The 19,701-nt window shown below is 44.3% G+C and overlaps 1 pseudogene; it reads left to right on the top strand.

Moving 5' to 3' along the window:
* The first annotated feature begins 253 nt into the window (after positions 1-253).
* LOC132531673 (BTB/POZ domain-containing protein 9-like) lies at positions 254-2,323 on the top strand (annotated as a pseudogene).
* The last annotated feature ends 17,378 nt before the right edge of the window (positions 2,324-19,701 follow it).

Genomic DNA, 19,701 nt, shown 5'->3' with positions numbered 1-19,701 from the left:
ACGGATGTTTAACAGCCAAAAGACAGACTGTGATAGAGATTTGCCACTTGCCTATGCCAGGAGCCGTTGTCCTCCTTTTCCTTATGTCAGAACCACAAATTTAAATGGGAAGGTAGGCAGGGGCGGCGAGGACGGTGGAGGAGGGGGCCGTGGCTACGATGGGGGTGCGGAATGGGTGGAAGAGGCGTCTGTGAGGGCGGTGAGGTCTCAGAGGAACATCGTGGGGATCCACGACTATCAACTGTTCTACAAGATGAGTAACAGCCACCCTCTTTGCCGCTTTGCTGAAGTGGGGGAAATTGACCATGTGCACATATTTCTGAAAATATTTGTGCCCTGTTGATTGGGGAAGAATATGGCCATGTCACATTTGTTGTGGAAAAGAAATGTTTTCTTGCCCACAGGGTAATTTTAGCAGTCAGGTGCCAATATTTTGGAGCATTACTATATGGTGGAATGTGACAATCTCAGCCTGAAGTCAAAATCCCTCTCCAGGACACCACTGCAGAAGTCGCAATGCTACTTCCATATATCTATTCAATACACTAGGCAGGCGAGGCTGACAGATAAGAAGGAAGAGGTGGGCTTCCCTGGTGGCGCAGTGGTTGAGAGTCCGCCTGCCGATGCAGGGGACACGGGTTCGTGCCCCGGTCTGGGAAGATCCCACATGCCGCGGAGCGGCTGGGCCCGTGAGCCATGGCTGCTGAGCCTGTGCGTCCGGAGCCTGTGCTCCGCAACGGGAGAGGCCACAACAGTGAGAGGCCCGCGTACAGCAAAAAAAAAAAAAAAAAAAAAAAAAAGAAGGAGGAGGTGCTGCTAGACTTTTTGAGCCTGGCTATAATATGGATTTCCAGAGCTGGAGGACTCTACCTCTGAGTACCTCTGCACCATACTTAACATGCAGAATGTCTGTATGACTTTTGATGTTTCCAGTCTCTACTCACTTCCCAAGTTAACTTGCATGTGCAGCATATTTGTGGACAGAAATGTTCAGGGGGTGTTCTCAAGCCAAGCCTTCCTCTCCCATTCTAAAACAGCACTTTTAAACGTCGTATTAAAAGATTCATTTGCAGCTCCCGAAAAAGATATTTTCCTAGCCTTGTTAAACTTGTGTAAGCATAATTCAAAGGAGAATCATGCTGAAATCACGCAGGCTGTGTGTTTGCCTTTGATGAGCCTCACTGAACTTCTGAATGATGTGAGGCCTTTGGGACTGTTGTCCCCTGATGCCGTTCCAGATACTATTAAAGTTCAATCAGAGAGCCGGGACATGGACCTCAATTATAGAGGCATGCTCCTACCAGAAGAGGACATTGCAACTATGAAGTATGCAGCCCAGATGGAAAAAGGGCAGATGAAGTCTGTCTTATCAGATGGTGACACCCAAGATTATGATTTGGATCATGGATTTTCTAGGCATCTGACTGATAATGACGGCCGTTCTGGCTTCGAGATTAAGCCGTGTCAGCCATCCATTAGCAATCATATTCGGATATTCCTGTTGGACCGAGATAGCCGGTCTCATTCATATTCCACTGAAGTGTCAATGGATGAACTTGATTGGATCAGGGTAATTGATCGTTCACAATATCTGGGTCGTTCTCGGCAAAAGTTATATCTTCCAGCCCACGTCAACAGGTATATTCAGATAGTTGGGACTCATAACACAGTGAATAAGAGTTTTCACATTGTGGCTCTTGAACGTATGTTTACAAACAAAACCTTCACTCTGGAGGAGGGGCTGATAGTGCCCATGGAGAACGTTGCAACAATTGCTGATTGTGTCAGCGTGATTGAAGGGGTCAGTCGGGGCCAAAATACCTTGCAGAACGAGGACACCGAGAGCTCTGATTGGGATTCTGGCTACACATGTCATCAGCTGGGAAGTGGTACAATCGGGGTTCAACTGTCACAGCCATACATGATTGGGTCAATGTGGTTATTACTGTGGGACTGTGAAGATCAGAGCTACAGCTATTATGTTGAGGTTTCCACCACCCAGCAGCAGTGGACCACGGTAGCCGAAAGCACTAAAGTCACCTGCAAATCCTGGCAATCAGTAACTTTTGAAAGACAGCCAACCTCCTTCATCCGAATCGTTGGAACACACAACACTGCAAACAAGGTGTTCCACTATGTCCACTTTGAGTGTCCTGAGCAGCAGAGCAGCCAGAAGGAGGAAAACAGTGAGGAATTGGGGACAGGGGACACCAGCCTGGCCAGTCAACAGCTCAACCTGCACGTCCTGTAGGCCCCCAGCGGCAACTCACTGCCTTCCAGCCCAGGTTCCAACCCATACTCAGCCATCCAGCAGCACCGATGAAGGTGGTGCACGTGTGGAGTGACTCGGGTGGGCCCAGATGGCGCAGGAGCCGTGTCCTCCCCGAGCCGGGATCCCTGTGGACGACCCCCCATCCCTCCCTGGGAGGAGCAGACCTGGCTGCAGAAACGGACACAGAACAGGTTTCCTTCCAAGGACACAGAAGGGCTGCTTTGTTCTCCTCGATTTGTTCAAATCAGGCTGGTCTCCAGGGGGAGAAAGTGGGTCTTCAATCTTCATCAAGTCCCCTATTAACACCCTACCTCTCTAATCTAACCCCACAAAGGGCATGGAAAGAAGTAGTAGACAGGCCCGAGTCGGAATATAAAAATGGCATATGAACACGGGAATGGAAGAGCATATATTAAACCTTCATTACCTGGAGGTACCCTTTAGGAAATGGGTTTCCGTAGAGTGTTTCCTTTTATGGAGCACATTGCCCTGGCAACTAAATGATTTTTTATTTCTTAAAGTTATTCTCCATTTGCTGAATCATAGGTGTTCCAGATCTTTTTGAAAGGCTCCAACAGCAAATCGCTTGTTTTAATCCCTTTTGATGCTGTAATTTTCCTTCCTTAGTTCTGAACGGTTGAGCGTGGGGTAGAGCTGAGAAATATGGTGCCCATCTCCTAAATGAGGCACAGATGCAGTTAATCATGGCACCTGGTCTGACAAGGAAAATCCTTTGAGGAAGTTCAACAAAATGCACAATAAGCGGGCTTCCCTGGTGGCGCAGTGGTTGAGAGTCCGCTTGCCGAGGCGGGGGACGCGGGTTCGTGCCCCGGTCTGGGAGGGTCCCGCATGCTGCGGAGCGGCTGGGCCCGTGAGCCGTAGCCGCTGGGCCTGCGCTTCCGGAGCCTGTGCTCCGCAACGGGAGAGGCCACAAAACAAAACAAAACACAATAAGCAAGTCAATCTGTGGACACTGGAGTTAATAATCACTTGAACTGCCAAGTTATTAACCTGTCATTCCTGAAATGTATCCAGCCTTTAAATTTGGGAGGTTGACAGGAAATAGTGATTATTCCACCAGCTAATTTAATGTTCAGAAGTACAGATAGATGAATGTATACCAACTTCTGGTTGGGCTGGACCTGTCCTTGACTTGCCACAGGTTAGTGGAGCCCTGTGGAGTCAGCCTTCCTGCCAGTTGGTGTCAGGAACGCAAAAGTGGGCCTTTCCCACACGCACGGTGGTGATCAGTGGTTGCTGTTTTCTCCCCAGACCATAATACTCAGCCAGGGATTGGAAAAAAAATATCAGTTCTAAGAAGCTTACCTCTTAATCCTCACTGAAACGATCTCATCTGACAGTTGTCACTTGATCTGGCTCTGTGTGTCTGAGTAATTTCCAACCCAATGCTAACCGCCCTGTGTTAACTTGATGAGATTGTGTCCGGTTTTTGCTAATTCCCAGAGTTCTCCCCTTGGCTGGCTGTTGTGATCAGGTCCTCTGCACACACTGCTTGGAGGAGGGGGTGGGGCCGACTGGGGGTCCTTTCTGTCTTAAAGACACATTCATCTTGGGTGTACAAAGAGCCAGTGGGTCAGCTGTTTCCTCCTAGTGTGACATAGCTGTGAGTGATTTATCAGTATTGGAATAGTAGGATATCTTCAAACTGCATGATTAAACAGGAAGGTTGTCTTTCTGCTAGTCAAACAAACAAAAAAGCAAATAAATAAATACATGGGAAGGTAATTCAACCTACTGAAGTTCTGTAATTCCCAGCCTCACTTATAGCTAGGTGTGGTCATGTGACTAAATTCAAGAATGACAAACTGAATTGGGAATTCAGTTCTCTTCTCAATACACAAACAGAGGCCAATAAACAGTTCAATGATATCTTCAAAACATGAAGAGAAAATAACTGTCAGTGTAGAATTTTATATCCGGGGAAATTCTCATTTGAAAACAAGAGCAAAATAAAGACATTTCAGACAGGACTTGTACCCACAGACCCTTGACTGATAGAAGTTCAGAAGATATACTTCAGGAAAAATAAAAACGACCTCAGAAGAACAATCAAAGGTGTTAGAAATGAAAAATGAGCAATAAAAATTATAACCATATGGAGAAATCTAAATACACACTCGACCATGTAAAATCATCATCATCATCATCTCTAATTTGTGTGGTTAAAAAGAACTAAAATTCTGGACAGCGATAGCATATAATTTGGGAGAGAGTAGTTTGAGTTAAAGCATTCTAAGGCCTTTGTATTTTGGGAAGGAAGGTAAAGATAGTAACTGTGCAGGTGCTATCAATGCCCTGCCTGTATAGCCTTGGGCTTTACCATTTCTGGACTCTAGCTTAACTTATAACTGGAAACATTTGAACCTTTTCCTGAGGGCTTCTTCTGGCCATTACAGCTCCCCTGTACATGGGCAGGACAAGCTGGAAGTGCTGAGGAATTAATGTCTCCAAAAGAAGCCCTCGACTAGGAACTGATAGGAGTTAGCTGATAAATACTCCAGCTCCTGCATTCCTTGGCACACATTCTACACTGTCTCCTTGAGCTTCCTATTGGGGTTTAGCTCTAGTTGGCCACGTTGGTAACAAAAATAGAGACCCTTGATTAGTGTCCTTCCCTTCCCTGTCTCATCTCCCTTTTCCTTTATCAGTGTTTACTCAAGCCATCTCCCCAATAAACTATTTTACCCAAATTCTTACCTCAAGTTCTGCTTCTGAGGCAACCCAAACTAGCATGCATACTAACTTTGGACTTTGTTAAATATTTGTGTTAAAATTTCTCAAATAGCCATTTAAAAAATAGTAAGAAAAACAAATGGAAAGAGAGGGAAAAATCCAATCAGTTAAAGTGGAGTCAAGAAAGGATGGAGAGATATACCATGTTCTTGGATTGGAAGAATCAACATTGTGAAAATGACTCTACTACCCAAAGCAATCTACAGATTCAATGCAATCCCTATGAAACTACCACTGGCATTTTTCACAGAACTAGAACAAAATATTTCACAATTTGTATGGAAACACAAAAGACCCCGAATAGCCAAAGCAATCTTGAGAACGAAAAACAGAGCTGGAGGAATCAGACTCCCTGACTTCAGACTATACTACAAAGCTACAGTAATCAAGACAGTATGGTACTGGCACAAAAACAGAAATATAGATCAATGGAACAGGATAGAAAGCCCAGAGATAAACCCACGCACATATGGTCACCTTATCTTTGATAAAGGAGGCAGGAATGTACAGTGGAGAAAGGACAGCCTCTTCAATAAGTGGTGCTGGGAAAACTGGACTGGTACATGTAAAAGTATGAGATTAGATCACTCCCTAACACCATACACAAAAATAAGCTCAAAATGGATTAAAGACCTAAATGTAAGGCAAGACACTATCAAACTCCTAGAGGAAAACATAGGCAGAACACTCTATGACATAAATCACAGCAAGATCCTTTTTGACCCACCTCCTAGAGAAATAGAAATTAAAACCAAAAATAAACAAATGGGACCTAATGAAACTTCAAAGCTTTTGCACAGCAAAGGAAACCATAAACAAGACCAAAAGACAACTCTCAGAATGGGAGAAAATACTTGCAAATGAAGCAACTGACAAAGGATTAATCTCCAAAATTTATAAGCAGCTCATGCAGCTCAATATCAAAAAAACAAACAACCCAGTCCAAAAATGGGCAGAAGACCTAAATAGACATTTCTCCAAAGAAGATATACGGACTGCCAACAAACACATGAAAGAATGCTCAACATCATTAATCATTAGAGAAATGCAAATCAAAACTACAATGAGATATCATCTCACACCAGTCAGAATGACCATCTTCAAAAAATCTAGAAACAGGGGCTTCCCTGGTGGTGCAGTGGTTGAGAGTCCGCCTGCCGATGCAGGAGACATGGGTTCGTGACCCGGTCCGGGAAGATCCCACATGTTGTGGAGCGGCTGGGTCCGTGAGCCATCGCTGAGCCTGTGCGTCTGGAGCCTGTGCTCCGCAACGGAAGAGGCCACAGCAGTGAGAGGCCCGTGTACCGCAAAAAAAAAAAAATCTAGAAACAATAAATGCTGGAGAGGGTGTGGAGAAAAGGGAACACTCTTGCACTGCTGGTGGGAATGTAAATTGGTACAGCCACTATGGAGAACAGTATGGAGGTTCCTTAAAAAACTACAAATAGAACTACCATATGACCCAGCAATCCCACTACTGGGCATATACCCTGAGAAAACCATAATTCAAAAAGAGTCATGTACCAAAATGTTCACTGCAGCTCTATTTACCATAGCCCGGAGATGGAAACAACCTAAGTGTCCATCATCGGATGAATGGATAAAGAAGATGTGGCACATATATACAATGGAATATTACCCAGCCATATAAAGAAACAAAATTGAGCTATTTGTAATGAGGTGGATGGACCTAGAGTCTGTCATACAGAGTGAAGTAAGTCAGAAAGAGAAAGACAAATACCGTATGCTAACACATATATATGGAATTTAAGGAAAAAAATGTCATGAAGAACCTAGGGGTAAGACAGGAATAAAGACAGAGACCTACTAGAGAATGGACTTGAGGATATGGGGAGGGGGAAGAGTAAGCTGTGACAAAGTGAGAGAGAGGCATGGACATATATACACTACCAAATGTAAGGTAGATAGCTAGTGGGAAGCAGCTGCACAGTACAGGGAGATCAGCTCATTGCTTTCTGACCACCTAGAGGGGTGGGATAGGGAGGGTGGGAGGGAGGGAGACACAAGAGGGAAGAGATATGGGAACATATGTATATGTATAACTGATTCACTTTGTTATAAAGCAGAAACTAACACACCATTGTAAAGCAATTATAATCCAATAAAGATGTAAAAAAGAAAAGGATGGAAAATAAGAAAAAATAAAAGTAACATAAATAGCATAAAAGGAGAAAAGAAAATTCATTCAAATATATCTGTAATAAGGACTTCCCTGGCAGTCCAGTGGTTAAGACTCCACACTTCCACTGCAGGGAGTGCTGGTTCGATCTCTGGTTGGGAACTAAGATCCCACATGCCATGCAAGATGGCCAAAAAAAAATTTTTTTAATCTGTAATAAATGTAAATGGGCAAAAATCTCCAGTTGAAAGACAAAGATTAACAGCTTGATTCTTTTTATATTACAGCTATATGTTGTCTTTAAGCTCAAGGGTAAAACATAAGAATAATAAAGGTTGAAATTAAAAGCATGGAAAATGATATATCAGGCAAATTCTACTGAAAGAAAGCTGGGGCAGCTAGACTGATCATAAATGAAATAGACTTTAAGGTTTAAAATATTACTAGTTATGAAGAGTTACACATATTGATACAAAATTTATTTCACAGGAAGATTTAATAATTCCAGACTTGCAAATATCTACTAACACATCTTCCAAATATAGAGAGCGATTTCCAGTTTCTGCATATAAGGAGCTTGGAAGTCACCACTCCATCCTAACAGCAAGTAAAAAGCTGGACAAACTGAAAAATTAACAATTCTTTTTAGATCTGTGAGAGAAGTAAGGTCACAGGAGAAACTTCTGGTCCCCAAGTTGGAGAAACAGATAAGTGGTTAAAGAGAATCACAACATACCAGAGCAGAAGTCTATGCAGGAAGCAGCGTGGGGCAGGGCAAACTTATAATTGATGAATTGCTGGACAAATTTGAGAGTTAAAAATTATGGGGGGAGGGGCAAGAGTGTGCTTTGTGAGTTTTATCTCTAGGAGCTCTACCCTGTTCTCACAGTAAATATCAAGAAAAAAAAAATCCCCTTGTGCTCTGAGCAGGGTGTAGGACGGGGGAGGAACTACTTTTAAATATACAAGACACTCTGTTCTTCTTAACAAGGTCTGCCCTTAGAAGAAACTAGTTAACCAAAGCCTAACCTGCTGGGTTTTATCAGAAATCTAACTGACCTGGAGGAAGGGAAATACCCAATTCCAGCCCACTCTACTCTTCCTGTCCCACCTAAGGGGCAGAAAAAAACTGAAAACACTGTGAAGTTCATAGTCCAGAGACGTAGGCTCACCAAAAGACTGAGATCTAATCATAGGACTATATAGAATGCTGCCCCTTTCCTTATACTTGCCAGCACATCACTAAAGTCCTGTTTACAACTGATCCATTTACCCATTACATCATGCCCAGCTATCAAGAAAAAATTACAAGGAGGGCTTCCCTGGTGGCACAGTGGTTGAGGATCTGCCTGCCAATGCAGGGGACATGGGTTCGAGCCCTGGTCTGGGAAGATCCCACATGCCACGGAGCAACTAGGCCCGTGAGCCACAACTACTGAGCCTGCGCGTCTGGAGCCTGTGCTCCGCAACAAGAGAGGCCGCGACAGTGAGAGGCGCGCACACCGCGATGAAGAGTGGCCCCCGCTCGCCGCAACTAGAGAAAGCCCTCGCAGAGAAACGAAGACCCAACACAGCTAAAAATAAGTAAATAAATAATTAAATAATTTCTTTAAAAAAAGAAAAAACTGCAAGGAAAAAGAAACAGTTTGAAGAGATAGATCAAGCATTCGAACCAGACTTTGGATGTTGGAATTATCAGACAGGGAACTTAAAATAACTATGATTAATATGCTAAGGTCTCTAAGGATAAAATATTCTGCATGCAAGAACAGATGAGCACTGTAAGAAGAGAGATGAAAACACATCATTACAGATCCTTTGGACGTTAAAAAGATAATAAAGGAATCCTATGAACAACTCTATGCCCACAAATTTGATAACACAGATGAACCGGACCAGTTCCTTGAAAGACACAATATGCTCATTTAAAATAACAAAAGGCAGAAGAAGAAATAGACAATCTAAATAGGCCTATATTTATAAAGAAATTGAATTGATAATTAGTAACCTTCCAAAACAAAAGGCACCAGACCCAGAGGGTTCACTGGTGAATTCCATCAAACATTTAAGGAAGAAATTTTTATCAATTCTATATACAATCTCTTTCAGAAGATACAAACAGAGGGAATACTTCCTAACTCATTCTATAAGGCCAGTATCACCCTAATACCAAAGTCAGACAAAAACATTACAAGAAAAGTAAACTATAGACTAATATCTCTCATGAATACAGATGCAAAAATCTTCAACAAAACATTAGCAAATTGAATCCAACAATGTATAAAAACAATTATACACTATAACCAAGTGAGATTTATCCCAGCTATGCAAGGCTGGTTCAGCATTTGAAAATCAATTAATGTAACCCATCACATCAACAGGCTAAAGAAGAAAAATCATATCAATAGATGCAGAAAAAGCATTTGACAAAATCCAACACCCACTCATGATAAAAACTCTGAGTGAACTAGAAATACAGGCAAATTCCTCACCCTGAGAAAAAAGTATCATGTCATACTTAATGGTGAGAAATTAGAATCTTTCCCCCTAGAATCAGAAACAAGGTAGGATGTCCTCTTTCACTGCCCTTTTTCAGCATCATGCTAGAAATTCTAGCTAATGCAATAAGATAATAAAAGGAAATGAAAGGTATACTGTTTGAGAGGAAGAAATAAAACTGTTTTTGTTCAAAGATGACATGATTATCTATGTAGAATATTCAAAAGAATAAAAAAAAAACCTCCTGGAACTATAGGAGATTATAGCAAGTTTGCAAGATACAAGGTTAATATACAAAAGTTAATTGCTTTCCCATATACCAAAAATGAACAAGTAAAATGTGAAATTAAAAATATAATACCATTTACATTATCATTTTCCGAAATGAAATACTTAGGTATAAATTTAACAAAATATGTACAAGAACATATGTACAAGGAAAACTACAAAACTCTGTTGAAAGAAATCACAGAAGAACTAAAGAAGAGGTTATTCCATGTTCGTGGATAGGAAGCCTCAAGATTGTCAAGATGTTAGTCCTTCCCAATTTAATCTACAGTTTCAGTGCAATCTCGGTCAAAATCCCAGAAAGTTATTTTGTAGATATTGACAAGTTGATTCTAACGTTTTTACGGAAAGGCAAAAGAATAGCCAACATAATATTGAAAGAGAACAAAGTTGGAGAACTGATACTACCCAACTTTGGGTCTTACTATGAAGCTACAATAATCAAGACAATGTTGTATTGGCCAAAGAACAGACAAATAGATCAACGGAACAGAATAGAGAGCCCAAAAACAGACGACATAAATATAGTCAACTGGTCTTTGACAAGGAGCAAAGGCAATACAGTGGAGAAAAAAACAGTCTTTTCATCAAATGGTGCTGGAACAATTGGACATGCACATGCAAAAAAAAAAAAAATGAATGTAGACATAGCCCTTACACTTTTTACAAAAATTAACCCAAAATTATATCATAGACCTAAATGTTAAATGCAAAACTATGAAACTTCTAGAAAATGCCATAGGAGAAAATCTAGATGACCCTGGATTTTGTGGTGACGTTTTAGATATGACAGCAAAGGCATGACACACATGAAAGAAAAAATTGTTAAGCTGGACTTCATTAAAGGTAAAACTTTCTGCTCTTGGAAAGTCACTGTCAAGAGAATGAAAAGACAACTCACAGACTGAAAGTACCTATTTGCAAAAGACACATCTGATAAGGGACTATTATTCAAAATATACAAAGAGCTCTTAAAACTCAACAGTAAGAAAATAACCTGATTTTAAAATGGGTCAGAGAGTACAGCAGAAACTAACACAACATTGTAAAGTAACTATACTCCAATAAAAATTAATTTAAAAAAATGGGTCAAAGACCTTAACAGACACCTCACCAAAGAAGAAATACAGATGTCAAATAAAAATATGAAAAGATGCTTCACATCATAAGTCATCAGGGAAATGCAAATTAAAACAACAACGAGATACTCCTGGACATACATTAAAATGTTCAAAATCCAGAACACTGACAACACTAAATGCTGGCAAGGTTGTTGGGCAACAGAAACTCTTCATACACTGCTGGTGAGAATTCCAAATACAGCTGCCACTTTGGAAAAGAGCTAGGTGGTTTCTTACAAAATGTAAACATAGTTTTACCACGGGATCCAGCAGTTGTGTTCCTTGGTACTTACCCAAAGGAGTGGAAGATTTACGTTCACACATGGAGCAACCTTAAGTGTACATTACTAAGTGAAAGAAGCCAATCTGAAAAGGTTACATACTGTATGATTCCAAATTTATGACATTCTGGAAAAGGCAAAACTATGGAGCCAGTAAGAAGATCAGTGGCTGGACTTTGCTGGTGGTTAAGAATCCGCCTGCCAGTGCAGGGGACATGGGTTTGAGCCCTGGTCCAGGAAGATCCCACATGCTGCGGAGCAACTAAGCCTGTGCACCACAGCTACTGAGCCTGAGCACTAGAGCCCGTGAGCCACAACTACTGAGGCCTGCACACCCTACAGCCCATGCTCCGCAACAAGAGAAGCCACCACAGTGAGAAGTCCGCGCACCACAACAAAGAGTAGCCCCCGCTCGCCACAACTAGAGAAAGCCCACGCACATCAACGAAGACCCAATGCAGCCAATAATTAATTAATTAATAAAAAATCAGTGGTTGCCAGGGATTAGCATTGATGGAGGTATGAAGAGGTAGAGAACAGAGGATTTTCAGGACAGTGAAACAATCCTGTATGATACTATAATGGTGGGTACATATCATTATACATTTGTCCAAACCCATAGAACATACAACACCAAGTGTGCACTAATGTAAACTATGGACCTTGAGTGATGATGTGTCAATGTAAATTCATCAGTTGTAACAAATGTACTACTCTGGTGGGGGATATTGATAGTGGAGGAGGCTATGCATGTATGGGGACAGTGGGTAGACAGGAAATCTCTGTCTGTACCTTATGCTCAATTTATCTGTGAACTTAAAACTGCTCTAAAAAAGTTGTTGTTTTTAAAAAAATAGCAAACAAAAATTAGAATAACAAGGAGAAATTGACTTCTCTGTCATCATAATAGGAGATTTGAATACACCTCTTTGTAATTTACAGACTAAGTAGATAAAAATACCAAATAAAAATCAGTAGGAATATTGATGATTTGCACAACGCAAAAATCCTTGACTTACATAGAACTCTGCACTAATCAATTTAGGAAAACGTTTTTTCCAAGCACCCAAGATATGTTTTACAAAACTTGACCACACACTAGTACATAAAGCAAGTCTAAATAATGTTCAAAGAACTGAACACACTTATCACATACAGATTCATACAGATCTCATTCTCTAACAAAAACAATGAATTCAGTCAGTAGCAACAAAAAATCTATAGATTTGTAAATTAAAACATATCAATTAAATAACTCATGTCATGGGTCAAAGAAAAACTGATGGTCTGTGATTCCAAACTTTTACAAGGTGAAACTGCTAGGGAAAAACCTCTGATGGTAGAATGACTGGAGAACCTTTCAGAAAATGCTGACTTTGAAGCTGCTTTTACTTCCTCAGCTTTCTCTGGATAAAGAGGACCTCTCTTATCTAATGCTCATCTGTCAATCATGATTGGCCTTGCTTAGGTCATGTGTCCATAATTGAACCAATCGCTATAGATAGACAGATGGGGTTCTCTGATTGACCAGCCTGGGCTAGGTTCCGTCTTTGTGGAGATGGAAATAGGGATGGGAGTGTCTTGACTCCTAGACCCTTCAAGACCATGTGGGGTCAGAAAAATGGTCCTTCCTGGGAAGGAAGCTTGACAAACAAAATCATCCTTCTTCCCATAAATACCCCTCTATAAACAAACACTAAAAACCAAGATCAGGTTTAGTTGCCACATTCAGTCTCAAGACCAGAATTTCTGGTTGATGGGTTTTCCTCTCCCATCAGGTTCCAAAGCGGCCTTTCATGGATTAGCCTATAGCTAAAAGATAAGTGTAACCACCATCACCACCACCTCCAATATACCCAGCACCCAGTGACAAAGAGACAACGGAAACACTGCAATAAGTCTCCCATTTGGTAACAGAGAGACGGAAAAACCATGCAGAGCACTCCTAGGGTGCTCCACGCTCTGCAGGGCAGAAAGAGGGACGGCCCAGGCAACGCAGTCAGTGTCTGGTCCAGCCAAACCAACTGCTCCCTTTCCTACTAATTGCAAGGACCCCCTTGTCTAGGGGTTTCTAAGGCCACTGCTCAGTAGGGTGTAGGGGAAGACTCCCCATCGGGAGCTATGATTGGCAGCTTTGAAGGGACTATATGGAAGGGAGTGAAATGCTTCAAAGGAAGGGATGCAGGGTAGACAAAGACAAGAAAGGTTCACCATAGAGGGGCAAGAGAAAATGAAGGCCAAGTAGTAGGATACGCCTTGGAGAGTGACTCTGTATAAGTTCCCGAACATTTCTTATAAGGGACCTCCAATATGACTCTGAGTTTCCTGACGATGAAAGCCGAGAAGGAAACATGATCAGTGATACAAACCAGATGCTAGCCGAGGTCTCCAGGCCCCGGGGAGGTCCAAAGAATGTCCCAAGTTTCCTTCTGTTTCCCTGGAGGCTTCCTTTCTCACAGTTCTTGATCCCACAAGGAGTACCTCTCTTCCACACCACATGGCTCCCAGATGTGAGGCTTACCTTTACTTTGACCTCTACAAAAGATTCCGCTCACACAAAGCAGCTAGTGAAGATTTACACAGGAGGACATGGTTGGGAGGATGGGGGGTGGTCTTCAAATGTCCTTTGGCTCCTATTATAGGTTGAATTTTGCTCCCCCGCAAAACTTATATGTTGAAGTCCTAACCCCCAGTCCCTCAGAATGTGACTGTGTTTAGAGATAGGGTCTTTATTTATTTAGGCTGCTTCAGGTCTTAGTTGCGGCATGCGGGATCTAATTCCCGGACCAGGGATCGAACCAAGACCCCCTGCATTGGGAGCGTGAAGTCTTAACCACTGGACTGCCAGGGAAGTCCCTAGAGATAGGGTCATTAAAGATGAAGTTAGGACTTCCCTGGTGGCGCAGTGGTTGAGAGTCCGCCTGACGATGCAGGGGACACGGGTTCGTGCCCCGGTCCGGGAAGATCCTACATACCACAGAGCGGCTGGGCCCATGAGCCATGGCCGCTGAGCCTGCGTGTCTGGAGCCTGTGCTCCGCAACGGGAGAGGCCACAACGGTGAGAGGCCCGCGTACCGCCCCCCACCCCCCCACCAAAAAAAATAGATGAAGTTAAAAATGATGTCATTAGGACGGGCCCTAATCCAATATGACTGGTGTCCTTATGAGAAGAGGAGATTAGGACACAGACATGTACAGAGGCAAGACCATGTGAGGACACAGGGAGAAGGCAGCCACCCATAGGACAAGGAAATCAACCCTGCTGACACCTTGATCTCAGACTTCTAGCCTCCAGAACTGTGAAAAAATTAAATTTCTTTTGTTTAAGCCACCCAGCCTGCAGTACTTTATTGTGGCAGCCCTAGAAATTAATATAGCACCTCTGCCACTGGCCTTCACCACACCCACCATCTCACAGCGATCCCTTCCCACTTCTCACCTGGCTTCCCTGAATTTCCTCTCCTCCTTCTCAGGGGTCAACTTCCTCTCCTTATCTCAGGTAGAGCAGTCTGTGACTCATCTTGAGTTGCTTGACTTAAGGGAACACACAGATCTTGGGTCCCTACTCCCATGCCTCGCAGCTTATCAAAATCTTTTCCCAAACAAGCACTATTTCCTGCCTAAGAAATAACAGCAATTAAAGATCAAAACAGTTCCCCTCCTTTCAGCATTGTGCCTGTGATGAAGACAATACGTGTGTTAGAGGAGTGTCCCTATGACCCTCATGTAAGGGACACTGAATCACATTCAGGGTGTCCACCACCAACGCCCACAAGAAACCCAATCATCTCAGGTACACAGTGAGGGCCCCACACCCAAGGGCAATGATCATGGAAGCAAGTAGGATAGTTTGAGGGAAAGTCAGTGTCCAATAAAAGGAGTTCAAGTGCACAGCCTTTGATAATCTGGCTCCATCAAAGCTAAAGGAGATACCCTACATATTCTCCAGGAAATTCTCTGTGAGCGTTGAGATTATCGAGCTGGCAGCAGTAATTCAAATCTAAAAGCCTCACAAGGCCACCACACTCCTGCAGTGCAGTTGTAGATTATAGCAGATATGTACAGTTTTAAAATCAACCCAACAGTAGATAGGGCAAAATACTATTCTTGTGCTCATTTTACATTTGAGGAAATTGAGGTTCAGCCTGGTTGAGCAAGGTCAAGGTCAGAGCCAAAGTTTGTATCCTGGTCCATTTGATGCTGAGGTCTCTAAACTTCTAAAACTGAGTTCTTGACCATTCTTACTTAGTTTGAAAAGCATTACAAGTTAGTGGTTAAGAGTGGAAACTGTGGGTTCAAATCTTGGCTTTATTATTTAGTAGCTGAGAGATTTTGTGTACGTTACTTAACCATTCTTTTCTTCTTTAACGGTAAAGTAAGGACTATCAGAGTACTTGTCCCATAGGGTTGTTGTGAGTATTAACTGAGCTTAAATAACGTCTGGCACGTAGTACGTACTCAATGCACTTTTATTCCTCTCCAATTAGAGCTTCTAGCCTCTGTCTTATCTGCAGCAGTAGATAAGTAATAAGCACCTATCAAGTGCTAAGCTCAGCCCCTGCCTTCAAGCTGCCCTGGTAGAGGGGGTGGGGGTAGATGCTAAACAGCTGAGGTATCATTATCCCATGTGGGTGGCACAGCCAGCTTCTGAGAACAGAATGACAGCATGCCTGTGGGAGGAGAAAGTGCACAGTGCAGCCATGTCTGCTCTGGACGTAGGAGAATGGGGACCGATTTTCCGGGAGAGGCATGGTGTGAGCACACAGAGCGTTATCAGGAGCTGGTGGTGAGCGGTGGGTACTGGCAGGAGTCGGGGGTAGAGTCGTTCTGAGCAGTTTATTGGGGCAGAATAAAGGACAATTGGGCTGCAGATGTAATGATGAAGATCAGAGATGCTTTTCACCTGGCACCTGGAGGGATGGCTCAGATTGGCATTTTAAATAGTTCTGGCCAGCCTGGGGGTGGTCTGGGGGATAAGGGAGACTGTTAGGCAACTGTCATCTAGAAAGATTCCATTCAGATCTCAACATGCTGGGGCATGTGTTCCACGGAAACTAGATGGCCTGAGTGTGCCCGTGGTGGAAAGAGGGAAGGTTCCACCCGGGGCGGCCAAGCACAAGCTCTAGGCATGTTCCATCCACTTCAGTTCACCCTGTGAGGGTGTGATGGCCCAAGAAAGAGCCTACATGCTAAGAGAGGCCCAAGGCCTGAATACGTGCGGGAAGGATCAATCCACGTGGCCCTGAGCTTCAGAGCAACACTCCAGAGAGTTGGATAAAGTACGTGACCTTCTGAGGAAATGATCCACCTGAGAGATGCCTGTGTATTGCTGATGAGACAAGGGGTTTCCTGCAGCAGAATGTGTTCTCCCAGAGTTTCACCAGACCCTGGGCTAGAAGTTAACTGACAAAACATCTACATAAGGGACTTCCCTGGTGGTGCAGTGGTTAAGAATCCGCCTGCCAATGCTAGGGGAAACGGGTTCGATCCCTGGTCAGGGAACTAGATCCCACATGTCACGGAGCAACTAAGCCAGTGTACCACAACTACTGAGCCTGCGCTCTAGAGCCTGAGAGCCGCAACTACTGAGCCTGAGAGCCACAACTACTGAAGCCCGCGTGCCTAGAGCCCATGCTGGGCAACGAGAAGCCACTGCAATGAGAAGCCCTTGCACCGCAACGAAGAGTAGCCCCCGCTCGCAGCAACTAGAGAAAGCCCGCACGCAGCAACGAAGACCCAACGCAGCCATAAATAAATACATACATTTATTTTTTTTTAAATCTACATAAGCCTGGCAGGTGCAGCTACTCCTTCCCCTCAGAAGAAATGTTTTTGGACAACTAAGGAATATTGAAGAGCTGGAACCATCAGGGCAGCTTTCAGATTCTCAGTGGCCGTGAGAGCAGTAAAATCTCCAAGACTTCCAGCTGTTTGGGAAAGAATCAAGTCAAAAGCTGCTGAATCAAAGGAAAGAAGGAAAAGGGGGAGGAGAAGGGCGAGGGGAGGGAAAGAAGAGGGCTGCGTCCTCACGAGCAGGGCCCCGCCCCTCATCACCTAAGCACACCTGGCCTGTCTGCCACTCGTGTTCCTGAAAGAGCTTCTGCCACACCCTTTGACGGTACAACCTTCCTTCTGCTGGATTTGCCCTGCCCTGATCTGGTGTTTTCTCTCAAGCCAAGTAACCTGACCTAACCTCCAGGGGGCCCTTCCATGTTGGCCAGGGGCCATACGACACTCCAGCGAACCCCACCCTCTTGTCCCTCAGGCCGTCCCTCTGGACACTGGACACCAGTGACCAGTGATGTGCCTGAAGGTGAGCCTACTGGCACCTGTTACTTGGTGGCCTAGGGAAGTCCCTCTTCAGGGATGACTGCACAAAAACAGCTGTTTGTCGTGAGCATCTTGTGGCAGCAGGTCCTTTCGTGTCTTTGGTTTCTTCCCAAAGCGCCAAGCAGAGGACAGGCGTGTAGGAATTGTCTCACGCGTGCTGTTTGGAACGCCGTGTTTGCCTCAGAGCGCTACCATCTGTTTTGGTGGCGCCCCTACCTCACCTCTAGGGAGAGCCCACCGCTTGGTGGTGGGATGAGGCCATTTGGCGGTGGCTGGGCTCTGATGCCAGGGCTGGTTAAGCCCCGGGACGTGTGATGAGGTGCCAGGGAAGGGAGAGAAAGTTCGCTTCTGCTTCCTTCCTTGTTTCCTGTTCTGTTCCCTGCTCCTCTCCACGGGCACACACTTCTGTGGGTGCAACGGAGTTGCTTCCGTCCTGATCCACAAACAGCTCTGAGAGCTCCTGGCCACCACATCGGTTCTCCCTCTGGACACAGGCAAGGAACTCCCGGTGTCCATGGCAACAGCACTGCTTTGGATCCCATACAAAAACCCAAGACAGGCTCTCAGAAGTGACTGCTGATTTTTGGCTTCGATTTTGTGCCTGGTAATCTGACCCAGATGGACCACCCACTTCTCACCCTGGGACGTAGACCGCAGCTCCGACGCCCTGTAAACCCCGTGAGACGTGGAAGGGTGATAATAACAGGCACCTGCTCGGGGCCCCGCTGTTTACGAGGCGCTGTCATCGCAGGGTTTCTCCCATCCCCCACGGCTGTCCTCTGAGATGGCGTTGCCACCATTTTAAGGGTGAAGAAATGGGTTTGGAGGGGTGGGATGAATCGGGAGATTGGGACTGACATATATACACCCTTGATATTATGTATAAAATAGATAACTAATGAGAACCTACTGTAGAGCACAGGGAACCCTACTCAGTGCTCTGTGGTGACCTAAATGGAAGGAAATCCAAAGAAGAGGGGCTATATGTATACGTATAGCTGATTCACTTTGCTGTACAGTAGAAACCAACACAACATTGTAAAGCAAGTAGACTCCAATTAAAAAATCTTTTTAAATAAAATAAAATATTTCCTGGAGGGGAAAAAAAAAAGAAAGGGTCTTGGAGAGGCCAGCCCTTGTCCAGTACCACACAGAGTGGCCTCTGGGCTCCAGGTTCAAGGCTCTTTGCACGCAGACGGGACCACTTTGGGGTCAGGAGTGGTGGGAGCGTCTGGGCTCCCTCCCCACTCACTCCTTCCCAGGGGCGTGCCCTCTCCTTCCTTCCTGGACAGGGCAACCCACGCTCGCCACCCTGTTGGCACAAGACTCACTGGTTCTGAGCTTGAGGTAAAGGATATTTAAGGCAGCCTCTGTATGAGTGGTCCAGCCTCCATCCTGAGAAGAGGCACGTGAGGCAGAAGCAAAGCCCGAGGTACCCTGGGCACAGGGCAAAGTGGAGGAACAGGGTGGTGGGGCTTGGGTGCTTCGGGGAGTTTAAGTAGCTCCTGTTCTCAAGTGTTTCCTCAGCCTGCAAAAGTACACATGAAAAATAAAAACGTAAAAATAAACAGTTGTTGCATTTGTACACAGTTAAGAGCTTGCAGAAGGGCAAGTTCTGGTTTTTCAACATAGTTTCAGGTTACAAGTAGAACTGTAACCCTCATTACTGTCCCCAAGTTAAACTCCAGGGCTCCCTTTGCCCTAGAACAAAACTCTGGCTTTCAGACTTCCCGGGGCCACCATAATTAACGTCTTCCATGCAAAGTGTTTTTCTTTTTGTTTAAATTTGAGGGTTCCTTCTGGCCTGCCCTGCTCCTTAGATTCAACTCACATTGTGTTAGGGGTTTTCACCTACACAGTCTCATGAAATTCTCCCAGGCAGCCCATGAGGTTGGTTTCTTCTTTCAGTTTTAGAGGTAAGGAAACCGAGCTTTCGAGTGATTAAGTCATCTGTCCAATGTCCCCAGACAGTTCTGGCCAACGTTACCCTGACATATGTGGACATGACATGGACCC

The sequence above is a fragment of the Lagenorhynchus albirostris genome, chromosome 13 (assembly GCF_949774975.1).
Source record: "Lagenorhynchus albirostris chromosome 13, mLagAlb1.1, whole genome shotgun sequence".
NCBI lineage: Eukaryota > Metazoa > Chordata > Mammalia > Artiodactyla > Delphinidae > Lagenorhynchus > Lagenorhynchus albirostris.
Note: the sequence above shows the minus strand (reverse complement) of the source record. Positions and strands in the feature narration are given on the sequence as shown.